Source organism: Diceros bicornis (assembly GCF_020826845.1).
Source record: "Diceros bicornis minor isolate mBicDic1 chromosome 3 unlocalized genomic scaffold, mDicBic1.mat.cur SUPER_3_unloc_2, whole genome shotgun sequence".
In the NCBI taxonomy this organism is placed as follows: domain Eukaryota; kingdom Metazoa; phylum Chordata; class Mammalia; order Perissodactyla; family Rhinocerotidae; genus Diceros; species Diceros bicornis.
The window spans coordinates 191,489-210,491 of NW_026690898.1; the positions used below are offsets into that span (position 1 = coordinate 191,489).

General features: G+C 39.9%; 1 protein-coding gene across 1 annotated transcript in view; it reads right to left on the minus strand.

Moving 5' to 3' along the window:
* Positions 1–6,013: 6,013 nt before the first annotated feature.
* The window catches only part of LOC131402048 (ral guanine nucleotide dissociation stimulator-like), a 57,687-nt gene continuing 44,697 nt past the window's right edge, over positions 6,014–19,003 (minus strand). The window contains exon 9 of the transcript XR_009218218.1: positions 6,014–6,063. The gene's annotated coding sequence lies outside the window, so the exon portion shown is untranslated. The remainder of the gene's footprint in view (positions 6,064–19,003) is intronic.

Genomic DNA, 19,003 nt, shown 5'->3' on the forward strand with positions numbered 1-19,003 from the left:
AAGCCTTAGACATAACCCGAACCTTAGCATTAACCCTAGCTATGGCCCTAACCCTTACATTAACCCTAACCCTTACCTTAGTCCTAACCAACAATAATCCTAATCCTAACTGGAACACCAAGCCTACTCCTTGCCCTGGACCTAACCCTAAAACAGTCCTAAACCTGACCCTAACCCTGGCTCTAGAACGAACCGTAAACTTTCACCAAGCTGTAGACCTAACCCTAACCTTAACACTAACACTAGCAATGGCCCTAACCCTGACCATAAAACTAAACCTATCCCTTACCCTAACCCAAAGCCTAACCCTAATACTAACCCGCACCCTAACCCTAACCCAAACCATAACAAGAACTGTATCTCTGACCCGAACACGAGCCCTAACTCTAACCTGAACCCTAAGCCTAACCCTAACCTGAACTCTAACCTTAAATCAAACCCGAACCCAAATACTAACCCTAACCCGAACCCTAACCCTAACCTCACCCTAACCCGAACTCTTACCCTAACCCTAAAACTAACCGTAAACCTAAACCAAACCTTAGCCTTAACACAAGCAACGACTAACCCGAGCACTAGCCCTAACCCTAACACGAACCCTATCCCTAAGCCTAACTCTAAACCAAATCCTAACCCGAACCAAATTGTAACCGTAACCGAAAGCATAACCCCAACCTAATGCTAAACCTAACCTGAACCTGAACCTGAACCGTAAAGCTAAGCCTAATGTTAACCCTAATCCTAACACGAACCCTAACCCTAACCCTAACCCAAAGCCTAAACCTACCCTAACCCCAACCCGAATCCCGAAACCGAACTGGAACCATAAACCTAATCTGAACACTAACTCTAATCCTACACTTAACCGTAACCCTAATCCGAAATCAAACCCTCACACTTGCCCTAACCCTAACCCTAACAGTAACCTTAGCCCTAACCCTAACCCCAAACCTAACACTAACCATAAACTGAATCCTAATACGAACCCTAACATTAAGCCTAAGTTGAACCCTAACCAGAACCCTAGCAATAACCGTTACTGTAACCATAACTTTAACCCTAAACCGAACCCGAACCCTAATTTTAATGTGAACCTTAACTCTAATCTGAACCCTAACCCTAACCCCAGCCCTGACATTAGCCTAACCTGAAGCCTAACTCTAACAGTTACCCTAACCAGAATCCTTTCCAGAAAGCTAACACTAAGCATAACCTGAACCTTAAATTTAACCCTAATCTTAACCCTAAACATAAGTAGAATGCGAAGCCGAACCCAAATGCTAATTCTAACCCTAAACCTAATCCTAACACTGATCCAAGCCCTAACGTTAACACTACCGCAATCCTAACCCGAACCCTAACACTAACCATAACCCTAACCCTACCACTAGCACTAACATGAACCCTAAACCTAAAACTAATGCTAACTTTAAGCCTACCCAGAACCCAAACCCCAACAATAACCTATCCTCAACTTAACCTTAACCTAACTCGAATACACACCTCAACAATACTCCTAAACCTAACCCGACCCCTAAACCAATCCCTAACTTGAACTCAAACCAAACCCTAACCTGAAACATAACCTGAACCCGTACCGTAACCCTAACCTAAAACCTAACTCAAACTCAAACTCGAACCCTAAACCTAACCCTGACCCTAAATTTAACCTAAGCTTAAAACTAACCTAGCCCACAAAACATAACACTAACTCAAACCCTAACACAAACCATAACCCGAAACTAATCCTAACCCGAACCCGAACTCTAACACTAACCCAATCAAGGACCCTATCAGGAACCCTAACTCTAACCGAACACTAAGTCTAATCCTAACCCTAAACTAAACACTAACCCTAAACCCTAACACTAACCCTAACCCTAAATAAAACAGGCGCCCGTACCCTAACCCTAACACTAACAGACCCATAACCCTAGCCCTAACACCAACCCGAACTCTAACACTAATCTGAAACCTAAACGTAACTGTAAACTGAACCCTAACCCTAACCCTCATCCTAACACTAACCATAAACGAATCCTAACACGAACACAAAACTTAAACCTAACTGGAACCCAAACATAAGCCTAACCCAACCCTAACAGTAACCCCAACCCTAACACTAGCCTGAAACCTCATACTAATCCTAACTATAACCATAACCTGAACCCTAACCCTAACCTAAACCCAACCCAACCATAACCATAAACCTAGCCCTAACCCAGAGCCTAACCATAACCCAATCACTAACAGTAACCCTAACCCAAAGCAGAACCCAAATTCTAACTTTAAACCTAACCCGAACCCTAAACCTAACCCTAACCCTAATGCTAACGCTAACCCAACACAATCTTAACCCTAACCCTAACCTTAATTCTAACCCTCGACTTTACCCTAATATGAAACCTAACGTTAAGCATAACCCGTACCGGAACCCTAACCCGGACCCTAAGCCTAATGCTAACCAGAACACTAGCTCTAACACTAAGCTGCACCCTAACCTTAACCCTAAACTGAACCCTAAGCCTAGACCTAACCCTAACCCTAACCCTAACCCGAATCCTAAACCTAATCCTAAACATAATCCCGACCCTAACCCTAACCCTAACAATAACCCTAACGCTCAACTGAACCCTAACCCTAACCCTAACTCGAAACCAACCCTAACTTGAAACCTAGCCATAAACCTAACATGAACCCTACCGCTAATCCTAACCCTAACCTGAAACCTAATTCTAATCATAATCTGAACACTAATTCTAACACTAACCCTAACCCTAAACCTAACTCAACCCAATAATATCTCTAAGCCTAAGCCTAACACAAAATTTAACGTTAACCATAACCATAACCAAAACCCAAACTCTAAGCCTAACACTAACCCTAAACCTAACTGTACACCGAACCTTAGCCGTACCTTAACCCGACCCTAACACTAACTTCAATCCCATTTTGAGCCTGAAACAGTGCCCTAACCCTAATCCGAATCGTAATCCCAAACCTAACACTAACTCTCACCCTAATCTTCACCCGAACTCTAACCCTAACCCTAACCCGAACCCAAACCTAACCCGAACCCTAGTCCTAACACTAACCCGAAACCTACTGCTAATCCTAACCCTAACACGAACCTGAAATCTAACCCTAACCCTAATCTGAACACTAACTCTAAGACTAAACATAACCCTAAACCTAACATGAACCCTAATAGTAAACCTAACCCGAACCCAACCCTAACCTTAACCTAACTCTAATCCTAACCCTAACACTAACTCTAACCATAACCCTAAGCCAAAACCTAACCCTAACGATAAACTTAACCTAAACCCTGACCGTAACCATAATGCTAACTTGAACACGAAAAATAACCCGAATCCGAACCCAAATGCTAAACCTAACCCTAACTCGAACCCAAACCCAACCTGAACCCAGCCCTATCCCTTATCCAAAACTAACCCCAACCCTAAGCCTAAAGCTAACCCGAACCCTAACCCTAACCCGAACCCCAACCCAAACCCTGACTCTTACCCTAAACTTAACCCTCACCCTAAAACTAACACAAACTCAAAGCCTAATCCGACACTAACACTAACCCCAATGAGAACCCAAACCCTAACCCTAATCCTAATACAAACACTAACATCACCCTAAACCTTAACATAACCCTAACAGTAACCCTAATCCTAACCGTCCCAATAAGCAAAACATAACCGTAACCCTAACCGGAAATTGAACTTGAACCCTAGCTGTAACCATAACCCGAAAACAATCCTGACCTTAAACCTAACCCTAAACTTAACATGAACATTAACCCTAACCCTATCAGAAATCCTAGCACTAACTGTAACCCTAAACATAACCATAATCTTAGCTCGAGTCTAACCCTAACCCTAACCCGATCCCGAACCTGAATCCTAACACTAACCCTCATTCGAACACTAGACTTAACACTAAAACTAAACATTTCCCTAACCCTAACCCTATTGCTAACCCTAACCTTAACCTGAGCCCTAAACATATTTCTAACCCTAAATCTAACCCTAACCCTAATCCAAAACCAAGGCTAACCCTAACCCTAGCCCTAAATCGAACCCTAACACTAACCATAACCCTAATTCGAAACCAAAACCTAAACCTAAACCTAACCTTAACCATAACCCGAACCCAACCCTAACCCTAAGCCTAACCCTAGTCCTACCCTAACCCTAACCCTAACAAGAAACCTAACGCGAAAGCTAAGCCTTTTTCGAACCCAAAACTTAATCATAACACTAATCCGAATATTAACCCTAAACCTCAGCCTAACCCTAACCCGAACCCTAACCTGAATCTTAACCCTAACAAGAACCCTAACTCGAACCTGAACCCTAACACTAACCTGAAGACTAACCCAACCCTAACTCTAAGCCTAAACCAATACCGAAACCAAGCTCTAACCCTGACACTAACCCGAAAACTAACACAAACACTGAACCTAACCCTAACCCTAATGCTAACTCGAACCCAAACACTAACCCCAACACTAAACTGAACCTGACCACTGATCCTAACCATAAGCCTGACCCTAAACTCAAACCCTAACTGTACACGTAAAACAAACATGTACCAAACCCAAACCCTAACCCTACCCAGAACGATAAACCGAATGCTAAACCTAACCCTAACCCCAACAGTAACAGAAACGCTAACCCTAACACTAACTTGATCATAACCCTACGCTAACTGAACCCTAACCCTAACCTGAAATCTAACCCGAACCTGGCAATCAACCTTAACCCTAACCCCAACCCGAACCTAAACTCAACCATACCATTAACATGAATCATAACACTATCCCTAACCAGAACCATAAACCTAACCTTAACCCTAAACATATACCTAAACATAAACCTAACACTACCTCGAAAACTAAACCTAGCCCTAAAACTGACATTAACCGGAAACCAAACATAACACTAACGTAAGACTAACAGTAGCCCAGGCCATGGCTCTGGGGAGAAAAGCATGATGGAGGGCACGAGTGAGGCCTTCTGCCTGAGTGCAGAGGAGCCACGCAGAGGGCGACGGGAAGGCCAGCTCAGTTCGCCTACTTTGTCCAGAGGTGTTTGGCCGGCCAGCCGGCCCAGTCTCCTGGGACAGGCCACTTTCAGAGGGAGAAGTTCCGCACGAAAGAGACTTGAGGCCCGCAGCCAAGTTTTCTGGGGCGAGTGCTAGGCCTCGACAGAAGAGGAAGCAGCCTGGCAACCTGTGTGCCAGACCTGAGATCAGCCGGCCTCCCACACCCTGGTCCATGCCCTGCCCAAGCCTACCTCCATCGATGGAGGAGGATGGGGTTGGCACCTGTGATTGGAGATAGTCATTAGAGACTTAACTTGGAGTTGTAGTCAAAGAGCATAACATAAGAGCACTGAGCTTGGGCTGAGCCATATATCAGCTTCTTAACCTGGGTGAGTATTCTATCCACTGTACCCAGTCTCTTCATCTATAAAATGGTTAAAACATCAACATTTACTACGTCGGGATATTTTCAGGGTCCTGTGAGTTAATGTATGTTCAAGCACAGAATTTACATTCAAAGTGCAGTCCTTGGTTCAGTAGAAGTGTTTGTTGCTGTTATTATAATTATCATTATTTCATGTCCTTATCTTCTTCGTGAGTTTCCTGTAAAACCAACCATGATCCACGGTGACAGCACTTTTATTCCAGGTCCCTGCTTAAAGGCCTGCAGAGGGAGCCTCCTGCTCATAACCTCCTGTTTTTATCCCAGTCTCTGGAGGGATGCATTTACCTCTTCTTCTTTGCACTGAGGCACTGACTGGGGGCCCACACCCAAACCTGCATGTCCTCCTTTTAATATCTGATGCTTTTGAAACACTGCTTAGTGTTCACTTGGTGGACTATACTCCCTGACATGAACAATGCACGGGAAAGAGCATGTAGAAAACATTGATGCATGTAGGGCTCTGAGTTTACCATAACACAGAGTACAGTTGATCAAGGGCCAAGGTAGTGTTCCTTAACGCAAAGATCTTCAGAGATGAGGGTGTTCTAATGTGACACCACCTAAACATAGAGCAAACACATAAAAGCATATGTAGTTTTAAAAGGGAAAGCACACAAGTAAAAGAATTGATCCCGTTAGATAGACTATTCTATTTGTTTATGTATCTAATTACTGATAGGAAATAGCCAGGTATAGAGACAGTAGCATTGATCAATTTCATAGAGAATTCTTTTAACAGTTGTTCATAACTTGTGTTTGACATCATTGATTAGGGTAATATTTTCATCTTTTCCTTTCCTAGTGTCTCCATCATTCTCAACTTGTCCAAGACATATATTCCTATTATCCTCTAAAATTTTAGGGAAATTTTAAAAAATTATGACACATTTTAAGTTGTTGATTTTGTATATTGGAGGAGCACTAGATTGCAAGTGAATTAGTGATAATGAGAGTTTTAGTTTGGTAAAAGATGGTAGTTGGAATTGATACCAGGATGTTTATAAACCAGTTTTTGCTTCATTATTGGACATAGTTTTCAAAATGCCAGAGCCAGTAATTTTTAATATAATAACTTGTCTCATTTTAAAATATGTGTTCTTGGAGAGGGTGATGGAGGTAAGTAGAAAATAATTTAATGTAGTGACTTGTTTTTCTCCAATTGATCTGTTATAAACCCAAAAGCCATATAACATTCTTTTGTCCAAATGTCCTGATGGCACTTTCTTAACTTTTCTTGCTGTGACTCTAGTAATCTAGGGTCATGCCACCTGCTCTCTCCTAGTCAAGATTACAGTTCTAAGAGTGACATTGTCAATAATATAATGACGAATTTGCACACAGTCTACTATTTTCTAAAGTGCATATATATCAATTGCAAACTTTGATAACATAATTGTTAAGGAATGAAGTATTTGCAATGAACTTAACAACTGATTGCTACACATTATTGGGTAGTGACATCATGGTTAAAAGCATTATTTGCAACATGTGGCCCCTTTCAATTTTATTTTAAAGGAAAGGGTTCAATGACTTTTTTCTTTTTGAAGAAGAAAGACTTGCATTTCCATTTTAGGAAATTGAGAACTTGTTTTTTGCCTTTCCTTTGTCTTCAGCTCTTCTTTATACTGGTTACTAATTCACATGTCCAGTTACTTCAGATTCATGGTGCTACTTCCTCTGCCTTTTTCATGGATCTCACTTTAATTTTTCCATAACCCCTTCTGTGAAACAGGTTTCTCTCCATGTTCATATGTCAAGAAAGGAACCGACTCTCCTTTATGTGAACTTGGAGACAGAGGCCAAGGTGAAGCCTCAGTGACCCTCCCCACCAGTGAGCTGCAGAAGGGCTGCAGATTCCTGTGAATCTTTTGCTTCCCTCCTGGCTCCCTACATAGTTGGCATTTTCTGCAGGGAGGAGCCCAGCTTGTTACAATTGAATTGTTGAAGTCTCTAGAAGCCGGCTGAAGGATAAGACTGGCTAGAAAGGACATCAGCAAGCACTGTGCTCCAAAATCTGGTGGCAAAAAGCATGAAGAAGAAGAAAACCTTTCCATTTATCTCATTTTCTCTTTATCTTCTCTCCCTTCCTTTTCCTTTCCTTAGATGGTACAAAGCCTGTCCACCCCCCATGATGGTTATTTTTTTCCTCAAATCCCCAGTACATAGCTATATATCTTAGTTGTAGGTCAACCCATGGTGGTTCTTTCCCTGGAGTCTGACGGCAGTTTATTCATATCTCTTTCATTCATATTATCTCTGTAGTCTAATTTATCTGTTTACACATATCTGTCTTCCTTGTGGACCCCCAACATTTCAAGACCATTGGGCACATAGTATATACTTAAGTATTTGAGTGAATCAATGAAGATCTTTTGTTCAATAAGATCTAAATAAATACAATACATAGTCAGCACATGAATGCAAGCATTTGAGAGAGAGTTTTGTGTCTGCTGAAGCAGGCTGTGTTGCAGTTTAGGGGCTCATTGCCAAGATTACTCAAGAGATTGAGGCAAAATCAAAGAGATAATTAACTTGAGTTTTAAAATTCATGGAGAACAGGAGCAGGCTGTCTAGGTGTGAATCGGGACTTGATCATTCTTGTTGCATCTTTTGAAAATCCAGTCGCGTATCTTTCTATGGAAATGTGACTAGCCAAGAGAGTGAACAGAAGACTGGCTTTTAGAAAGGCAATTTTGTCACAGGAAGTCCTGGAGAAAAATATATGAAAGGAGAGCTGGTAGAAACATGGCAGAAACGTTTTGTGTAGAAACCCTAAAAATTGGGTTTACATGCTGTCTGAAAGAATTGTAACCCAACTTTCCTACAATATAGATTTGAGCAGCTTTTAAATATCTAGGAATACAAAAGGATTACAAAGGGAAATAGATCAAACTGAAAGGAATTTAGGACTGAACAGTGCAATGAAGCTGAATTAAGCCAGCGCACTGAAATGTGTTTCAGAAGGACCTGCAGTATTTAAAGGTAGTCGGAAATGTATCTCTCAGGTTTAAAGTAGAAAGAGAAATGGGAAGAATTCTCGATCATCTCATGTCCATGAGATGAAAAGCAGCAGTCTCTCAGAGAAGCAAAAGTTTTCTGGCCTCTAATATCGCAAAAAATTGTTTTGAATGGTGCCTAATGAAGGAGATTCTGTGTGATGTAATGCAAATACAGTATCATCAACTCATTCCCAAGTTTAGTTCAAACACTTTAGGACATGTTCAATTGAGGTAGTGCACACATTCTATAAGGGACCAAGGAAGAGGTTGACAGCATTCTCTCTCAGCTAGTCACTTGACCAAGGGAGAAAATATTCTTGAACACATTGACCACATCTCCTAAAGATAATGCCCTATTTTGAATTTTTCTTTTTGTAAACTCAGCCTGCATTTCCCCTTACATATGCAAGCTAAAGGCTGTGTGTAGACATCCTTCATTGGCAATGAGGAACAGATCCATACTATTAAATAATCAAATAAGCAGACCACACGGTTGGCCCCTTTTAGGAAAATGACAGGTTTAAGCCCACCTTCATTTTTGGAAGGACATAGTATACCAGAATTAAAATATCAACCATTTATTATGCAGCTAATCATAAGTCATGTTATTTAAAAGAAATATAATGAATTCTTCCTCTCTTAAGTTGACTAGATTTTAGTCAAACTAATGTATAATTTTATATAAGTGCATTTTTACTTAAAATGTAAAATTCTTTAGAGGCCAGTTCATTCAGTATTAGAGGCATATTTTGTGTATTTTGGTGTGATTTTATTTATTTTCCTTCATAGCAGAGAGGCACATCCTAGTCTTTTTCTTGCTGACCTCTCTCTACAAGATAAAACTCATCCAAGTTTATTTTGTTTTATAAGACATAGGCTTACTTTGTGATGATAAAAAGATCATTTCTGAAACACATTTGCAACTGTGGGCAGCCCAGAATTTTAGATTATGCTCAGAATTTTTGTGATGTAACTTCAAAAAAGATGGAACATTTAAAGTTTTGCCAGGAAAGTTTTCTCCTACTTTGCTTCACAGTAATTAAAAAAAAACAAAAAAAAACAGATTAGTTTCTTAATTCTTCAGAAGGATGAGTGAAGGAGTTGGCAGGTTTAAATGTATCCTTGAGAGAGCTCTCTCTGGGTTACTCTTTTAAAACAACCATCCCAGTTGATGAATATTTAGTGGGGACTCCGTCAGTGCCAGAGCTGAGAGAGGCAGTTCCCAAAGCTCCAGCAGGTGCTGGGAGAGGAGAGCACTGGTAACCAGTGCCGTCCGAGTTTGGATGAAGCCTGGTCAATCTCAGGATGTTAGAACTGAGTGGAGTTCTCAAATGTAGTCCAGTGACTATAGAACTGAGCCCTGCTCAGAAGCCAGTTGACCTGTCATTCGCTCTGAGCATGGTGTCTTCCCTCTGCTCGTGCCACTTTCTGCTATTTCTCATGTTACTCCTGACTCTTTCTCTTTCCTACACGTTCTTTCATCTTTTTTCTCTCTTTCTGACTTTTACTCTCTATTATAGTCCTTCTCCTTAGCATTTTTTCCTCTGTCTCTTATTGTTCTCATTCATTTTTTTTTATTTTATAGTACAGTTTGATGTAGTACAGTTTTATTTTGATGTACAGTTACTCTGTACATCACTTTCATCTTAAAATCATGACCCTCTACAACTCCTATACTTCAGCTAGCTATTTTGAAGAGAGTATTTTGAGAAATTTCTCTTAGATGTTATAACATACTGATTCAAAGAAATAAAAACTATCACGAAAGGGATGGGGATGGAGAAGGAATTCACTTCAGGTAGCCATGGAATTAGACAGAGGGAAACTGGGAGCTTAGGTGTGGGTGTTCAAAATATTTTCTGATACATCTTTGTAGTTCATTGTTGTGGTAAACTGCACACAGTCTTATTTACTGTTGGAGCCCACAAGTTTGCTCCTCTGGGCAGATCAGCAGGTCTCAGCCTATGGAAAAGAAACTAGGAACACTGCATGCATTTCTAATGTAAAGAACTGTTAGTGTACCACCAGGAGACACTTTGGGCTCTTCCCTGCACTATCTGAATAGAAAAAGAGGAAGAGAACCTTTGCTCTATCTGCACAAAGCCAGGACATTATCTTGAGTTTGAGAGGATTTGGAGGTGACTGAAAACAAAAGTGTTCCCAAGTTTGGATTTGCTTTAACAAGAACTATTGGCTGGCTTTGATGTTAAAAGTCTTTATTCAAAATTGGCTACCTCTAGTCCTAAGTTCAGAGTGGAGATTTGTCAGTATAAGAGAGAAGAATCCCTTTTTGATTAAGTCAGAGAAATACAGTATTTGGGAGAATGGTTATATTTGAAGGCCACTTGTTAATATTCTGTTGCCACAGTGAAATCTGTTGGTAAGTGACTACTTCATGCTATTCTCAATGATTTCTGTTTGAAAGACATACTGAGCTTGATAAATAAATGGCAAGCAATAGGATATATTGGAAGATATGAAGAAGCAAATTTGGGCCGGCCCCATGGCTTAGCAGTTAAGTGCATGCGCTCTGCTACTGGTGGCCTGGGTTTGGATACCGGGCACGCACTGATGCACCGCTTCTCCAGCCATGCTGAAGCCGCGTCCCACATACAGCAACTAGAAGGATGTGAAGCTATGACATACAACTCTCTAGCGGGGCTTTGGGGGAAAAAAAATAAAAATAATTTGAAGAAGCCATTTGGGGTAAAGCTAATTCAGCCTGAATTTGTTTTTCCAAAATGGCTTGTCGCCTGCATTGTGTATCTGCTTTGCCATGTCCCAAAGAGAAGAGTAAATGCCCTTAAGATAAGACTGTAACTTCCCCCTCATTGGCATTTCCTTAAGGATAAGCATTTCTCCCTAGGCTAGGATTTGATTGCTGCAATCATCCTGTGACCACCCAGCTCCAGACAACTGATCTGACACCAGCCACGCCCATCGAGACAGCAGATCTGCTCCCCCGCTGTGTCCATCAATAGCTGTTCTGGTAGGGCTGATCTCGTGGCTATTGTAAAAAGGACAATGCAATCACATGTGATACATGCTCTTTGACGGTATATAACTGCTCTGTACACCCCACTTCTTTGGTGCCCTTCTTTCCTTAGGGAAGGAAGATCACAGACTGTCGTCCTCAAAAGTTGGCTCTTAATAAACGCCCAACAATTTTGATTTATAGATTGATTATGGATTATTTACGTCGACAAGCTGATGTGCAGGAAATAGTAAAGGCACAGTGGTATCCGTGTTGCCTGACATAAAATCTTTCCTCCCTCTTACCCTTCCCAGGATACACACTCTTCATGGTGGCACCTACTTCCTTGGTGTGATCATTCTTCTGATCACTCCTTTCCTTCCCTTTTACAATTACTCAACAAATATTTAAACACCTACTGTATGCCAGTCTTGGGATACACTAAGTAAAAAAATTTCTACAAAATCTCTGTCTTCACAGAGTTTGTTTTTGTTGGGTAAAAGAGATAATGGATAAGTAGGCAGACAAGTGAATTACATAGTCTATTGTGTGATGACCTGTGTCAAGAAGAAGGTAAGTCACAGGCAATGGGGAGAGCTAGAGAGCGAGTAGGTTGCTACTTTAATTAGAGAGCCCAGGGAGGCTGAAGCAAGGCCCAGAGGGAAGGGACAGAGCAGGAGGACATGCAGATATCCCAGCGCTGCAGAGATGCTGTGGAGGAACTGTGACTCGGATGTTGTTGGGCAGCAAGAAGCCAGTGTGGCTGGAACACAGTGAGCAAGAGGGGAAAGACAGAGAAGTTTTGAGACTCCAGGGAGGGTGAGCAGATTAAAGAAGGCCCCTGGGCCCATCCAAACTGTGCTGTAAGTGAAATGAAAACTTTCAATGTCATTTAACTATACGTTATACAATTTAAGTAGTAAATACCTTTTGTTTTTCTATAGCCTTGTCACTTACATCAACTAAAATGCTGCTAAATTGGGAATGTCTAAATTATTCCAAGGAGTTTCTGCTGTATCTTGTCAGGCATCTGCTATGCACAACAGTCAGGGGTGGGACTGATGTGACAGTCAGGAGACAAACTCTAGTCTTCAGGTTGCCACCAACTGCTTGTGTTATGTCTCATCTGTAAAACGTGGAGGACGGAAAAGATGAGTGGTTTTCAGACTCCCATCAATGGATCACTGGGGATTCCTGAAGGCTCTTGTTTTTTTTTGTTTGTTTGTTTGTTTTTGTGAAGAAGGTCTGCCCTGAGCTAACATCTGCCACTCCTCCTCTTTTTGCTGAGGAAGACTGGCACTGGGCTAACATCCATGCCCATCTTCCTCCACTTTATATAGGATGTCGTCACAGCATGGCTTGACAAGCGGTGCGTTGGCATGCTCCCAGGATGCGAACCAGTGAACCCTGGGCCCCCGAAGCGGAGCGCGTGCACTTAACCACTTGTGCCACCGGGCTGGCCCCCAAGACTCTTTGGTTTTTTTCTTATGTTTACAAACTTTGATGCAAGCTTCACTTAGAAGAAAGTGTCCCCTAGCTTTAAAAGGATTCCTGGACTTGGTTATCTCTTAAGTTTTCCAGTATGAAGAATTTGCAGTCTCACAGACTCCCAAAGGACAGACAAAAGGAGCAAGATCCGTTTTTCCCGAGTGTCTACTGTGACAGGGCTGATTGTCTCTCATTCAAACCAGAAGGTGATTTGCCAATAGTGAAATATAGCATTTGAGAGCCCGTGCTTCAAGATGGCTGAGTTGTCGCCCATCATTGTACAGACTTACGCAAAGTGAATAATATAAAAACTGAATGTCTTAGCAGGTACTTTCTGGCACAAAACAGAAACTAGCAATTGAGAAAATTAATTATGATTGATGTCTGTCAATAAGGGCATAGGGCTATTCTAATTTCAAAAGTCATTAATGGCATGAGTGTTAGTCACTGTACATATTAAATATATTGAAAAGCAGTCATGTTCTCATAACACAGAATTATAACGGGAAGATAAACTGGATGTTTTAGGTACTTATGGTTAAAGATATATTTTGTTTAGTTTGGTTTTCTGATTGAGGAAATGAGAAAATTTATTTTTTAATATATTGACTATCTTCTTCCTTTCCAACCTAGTATCTCAATGTGCTATTTTGGAAACTCTGAAAAAAAATGTTCAGATGCTGTTCAACCGGTAAGAAGATCTTGTTAGGATGTCGAATCCTTTTCTCTCTTATTTGTCATAAAATTGTGACAGACTCTCATTTATCTTCCTGTCTGCCCAGGTGGCTAGGCCACCTTGTTTCTCTAGGCCTGCAGGGGAATCCAGTCAGGTGGAAGGGGATGTTTTCCTCCACTTAGACTTTGCAGAGAAAATCAGCCTTGAAGTGGAACTGAGCACATGCTTTTCAGAAGCTGCATCATTCTCTACCCAACCAGAGCATTGGGCCTGACAACAGCTGGATCCAGCAGAAAACTGGACACTTTAGGAGATGTCATGTGGAGATCTGCCTGGCTGGACTAATAGTCACATGGATATGATTTTTAAAAAAATCTCTCAGAGCTTTTCTAAAATCAAATAATATTCTTAAGTTGCTTTAGTAGATGAAACACTAGTTAGTGTCTTTTTAATTTCCACAGAAGCTTTTTTTGCTGTTACTAAAGAAGCAAAATATTATGTCTTTTTTCTTGTTACCAAAATGAACTTGCTATTAAAAAAAAGAAACCTGCAAGAAAGGAAACACTCATATGGAATAGAAATTGTGGGTAGCAATTGCTACTTTTTTATATAAAATCATCTGTTTTATTTATTTACACTTTCTCTTAACTGTGCTTTTGAAAATAACTTAGTATTAGAAATTACTAGTAAGAAGAGAGTGTGCTCTCTTGAGTGTTTTCCAGTAGAAGTCAGGCGACTCAGACCTAAGTTCTAGGCCCAGGTCTGTTTCTGGTTAGTGTGTGACAACGTACTTAGGCTCTCTGGAACGTAGTATTCCTCTCTGTGAAATTAAAGAATTTGATGATTTTTGAGAACTTTTTGAAATATTAAATGACTTCTCTTTTTAAAAGCAGAAAGATCCTTCTCAAACTTACAAATTATCAAAAAATTTTTGTGACCTTTCACTTACCAAGAACAATTGGTGTCCCTTCAATTATACTGATTGAAAATAAAGATCATAAAAGTATAAATTTGGTAATCTAATAAATGATTTAGCATAAAAATGAGCCAGAAAAAACTTTATGATCAATCAAGATATTACATTATGAAAGTATTACTGTTTGTTACAGTATATAAAATTATGACACTAAAATAGTATCTTTTTGCTGTTTGTACGTTTATATTGTTACTCATGTATTACTATTCACCCTATTAAGTTTTACAAGTAATAAAATGTCTTGAAAGGAAAAAACAATAAAGCAGCAGCCCTGCATTACACATGAAAGTTGTGCTCTCTTCCTCTGGAGGGAAAATGAGGATACCACATTGGTCGAGTAGTTCATTTTGTAATCCACTGGTGCCTTTCAAAAATATAGCTATTATTGTAAGAGTAAAGACATTCTTACGAATAGTGCCATAAAACTGGTTTTCCAGCTTCTTTTTGTCAGAGCTGAGACCAATATCAGACTGGGGCACTTGAAGAGGCATGCTCGACTCAGCTGAGGGTGATTTAATTACTACGAGATGATTAGCCAATAGTGAAAAAGATGGAGAAAGATTAAAAATAGGTAAAAGGAAATAAAGTTGGAAATAATTGAGAAAAATATCTTAATGCCTTCAAAATATCCTCTCAATTTTATAGCAGTTTTTTTTTTTTGAGGCACGACTCCAATAGTATGATAGATTTTTCTAAATCCTTATCTCCAAGGCATATATTGCTGAATTCTTCATTATATATAATAATGCCAAAGTAAACCTGGACAAAAGTATTCTGTACTATCGATAAGGAAAAAACATGTACAAAATTGCTCTATATATTAAGATTCCAGCTGTAATAGTCAAGATATATATTCATGTGTGTAAAATTATAATAATTTTCTATTTGTCTCGGGCTGTGAACCCTGGTAAAATATATAGTAATAAGCCGAATACCTGGAGAACTAGGTGATTTAAAACACCTGATGTTACAGCTTGGCCATTCAAGGGTGAAATAGATCAATTTAAATTTCATACCTTCTCCTTGTAGCCAGTGAAGTGTCTGGAAGACAGAAAACATATAAAATTAACTGACAGTTAACAGTATTTGGAGTCAGTTGAGGTTAAGCACTCAACAATGATGTCCCTTACTTCAGGAGCCATTGACTCTTTGTCATAAGTTTATTTTATACACGGGTTCTCTTCTTAGATGAAGTGTGTATGTTTCATAGAAGAAAGTGAAGGAGAATTAACTATCAATCTACTGTGCACCGGTTCCTTTACTGTATTACCTTATGCAATTCTTACAGTAATCCTTTAAAGTAACTGTTATAATTCATATTTAACCGATAAAGAAAACCATGTTTACAAAATTAATCAAGGGTAAGAGGGAAGATCTGAACATCAGTCTGTTGGGTTTATGCCTCATATTCTCTCCACTGTGATAAAAATAGTGCTTCACCATGGGTACTCACCATCTGGCTATTTAATACCGGCTCCTGCCAACAGCATTGGATGAGATGAGATGAGAAGTTTATTTCCAAAGTTATTCAATTATATTTAAACTGTACTATTTGTGAGTCAGATGTCAAGACATGTTTTAAAGACATAGAGAACTGATTAATTCACATACACATTTTTCAGGTTTACTATAACTTTCGTATGCCACAACGTGTCAACTTTGTGTCAACTTTACCAACTTTAGTGCTTCACTGTTTTTTTAAAAACTCAGAATCTCACTTTTCATGTAAAGCACCTTGCTGTTCTCTTCTTAGTCGCTAGATGGCAGTGCTGTATCTCTGTAAATTACCACTGCAGCAGGAAACGAGAGGCCTTAAGCCAGTTTGCTCTGTACAAATGATGGACATAGGAGGACTTCTGGTCCATCAAGGCTGCCTGTGTTATTGGGTGGACGTAATGGGGATGTCCAGGACTGCTTTGTCAGAGGCAGGAAACAGAGTCAGAAAACATCCTCCAAGTTCTTCTTCAGATGTGAGTTCAGGCACCTGTCCTCTCACCTGAGCACACCGGAGTTTATTGAATGTGTTCTGACTCTTACTCTCTCCCTGTACTTAATAAGTCTGGGAACTCCATACCCCTAGAAAAAACACAGGACTCATAAAACCTTTTCTCAACTAAACGGAGTTGAGGGCTATGGTGTTGCCTGAGAGTCTGATGCTTAAAGAAAATACAGCTGGTGCTCAGGCGGAAGGAAAGAGTGTCAGCCACTCCTGGAGGGCTTTTATTGATGCTCCCATGGAATGAGCAAGTTTAAAATAAAACCACGTTGCTTAAACCTCACTAACTCATTGTTTTATTTTCAAGAAATATGCTCTGAAAATCTGCTATGTCTAAAAAACCATTTCATAAAACTGAAACCATTCTGTTTATTATTCTCTGGCATTTGAAATACTATTAAAACTGTAAATTCTCTAGCATTCTACAATATACAAATTGGCAAATATCAATTATATTCTCTAAAAATCTTTGCTCCCATGTTGAAGATTAATATATGGTAGATTAACATATGGTTACCACTCAGTTTTTAAGTCATTTTTTGTTTTTGAAATTACGTATAAAATTTGTGTTTTGGAGTATTTTCCTAAAACTCAACAACTTTCTGATATAAATGGACTAGATGAAAGGTAACTAAAATGAATTTTGACCTTTAAAACTTTAGCTTTGGGGAGCCTGCCCCGTGGCTTAGAGGTTAAGTGCTTGCGCTCCGCTGCTGGCGACCCGGGTTCGGATCCTGGGTGCACACTGACGCATTGATTCTCGAGCCATGCTGAGGCTGCGTCCCACGTACAGCAAGTGGAAGGATGTGCAGCATGACATACAACTATCTACTGGGGCTTTGGAGGTAAAAATAAATAAATAAAATTATAAAACTCTAGCTTTGTGTAAGAATTGATAATATCAGGCAGCTGAAAGTTGGGTCTCTCCACATTATGATATTTATTAATTGTGAATAGCCACATCTATTACAAAGTGCTGAAAAATAAAAAGAAATTAAACAATATCAACACTCTCTTATTCCACATGTTGTATAGTTTATAAGCAAGTAAATTCTCAAAGGTCAGAAAAATGCTTATGATTTCAGATAACTGTTAAAATACTATCTCATTCCAGTTTTAGCCTCATTTGAAATTGACTTAAAACTCTTCCCTTAGGATCCTGCTCTGATCAGTGCCCCCAGGTCCCCTCAGCCTCATTTGATTGCAAACTTATCTGAGGAATTGAATATTCTTTTCCATTTCTTCTCTTTAAGATATCTGTGATACTGCCTTTTATACAGTGACCACTTGGTACAATTTATTATTAGATTCAGAAACATGTTTGTTTAGGAACAAATCAAGGCAACAGATGTGAGGAATGTGGGGTCACCTAGCTGATGGTGTTCGAGGGATTCCTCATGTGAGTCTTGGCATAGAAAAGTTTAAAGAGTAAAGCAGCGTTGGTCAGATCAAAAGTGTGGGGTGAACATAATTCTGAAGGAATAATGATGGAGAGGTAAATACAAAAAGCCACTTGAATTACATTGGAATGTATTAGACACATCAAAGGGCTGGGAAAAAACATTGTTTAATGTAAGTTATTTTTAAACTCTAAGTCAAACAGTAACATGAATTTACATGGTAATTATAAACCACAAAATAACAATTCACAAGACAAGTAAACAACTAAAGTAGAAACCAGAGTAAGAAAAACAGAGGCTAAAGGAGAGAAAGAGAGAGATGATTGTGGTCAGAAAACATGGCTTTGTCATCCTTGAAGTCTCCCTCAGACTCTGCTCATTCTTAGTGTTCAGTAAACACTTTGACCCCATGAGACTGGGTAAGGGCAAAATGAGAGGCGGTTGGGAGGGGAGACAATGCAAGGATAACCTTGCGGAGGCACTGACATTGAAAATCAGTGACATTTTGCAAAGGAGTTTACCATAATATATTAAGGATTATTCTGGAAAGTGGAAATAAAGCGAAGGGCCAGCCCCGTGGTGCAGCGGTTAAGTACGCGCACTCCACTGCGGTGGTCTCAGGTTCCTAGGTTTGGATCCCGGGTGCCCACTTACACACCGCTTGTTCAAGCCATGTTGTGGCAGCATCCCATATAAAGTAGAGGAAGATGGGCACAGTTGTCAGCCTAGGGTTAATCTTCCTCAGCAAAAAGTGGAGGATTGACATTGGAAGTTAGCTCAGGGCTGATCTTCCTCACAAAAAAAGAGAAAGAAACAAAGAAATAATGGGAAATTTTTTTCTGTCTGTTTTAACAATGAAAACAAGTTAGCATCTGGAAACCAGTTGCAATTTGAGATGAGAATGTAAAGAAAGAATTAGATGTCACACGTTGTTTTTGCTTCTCTGAGGCAGTAAGGTTTGCAGGGGGAATGAATTTCTATCTTTGCTCTA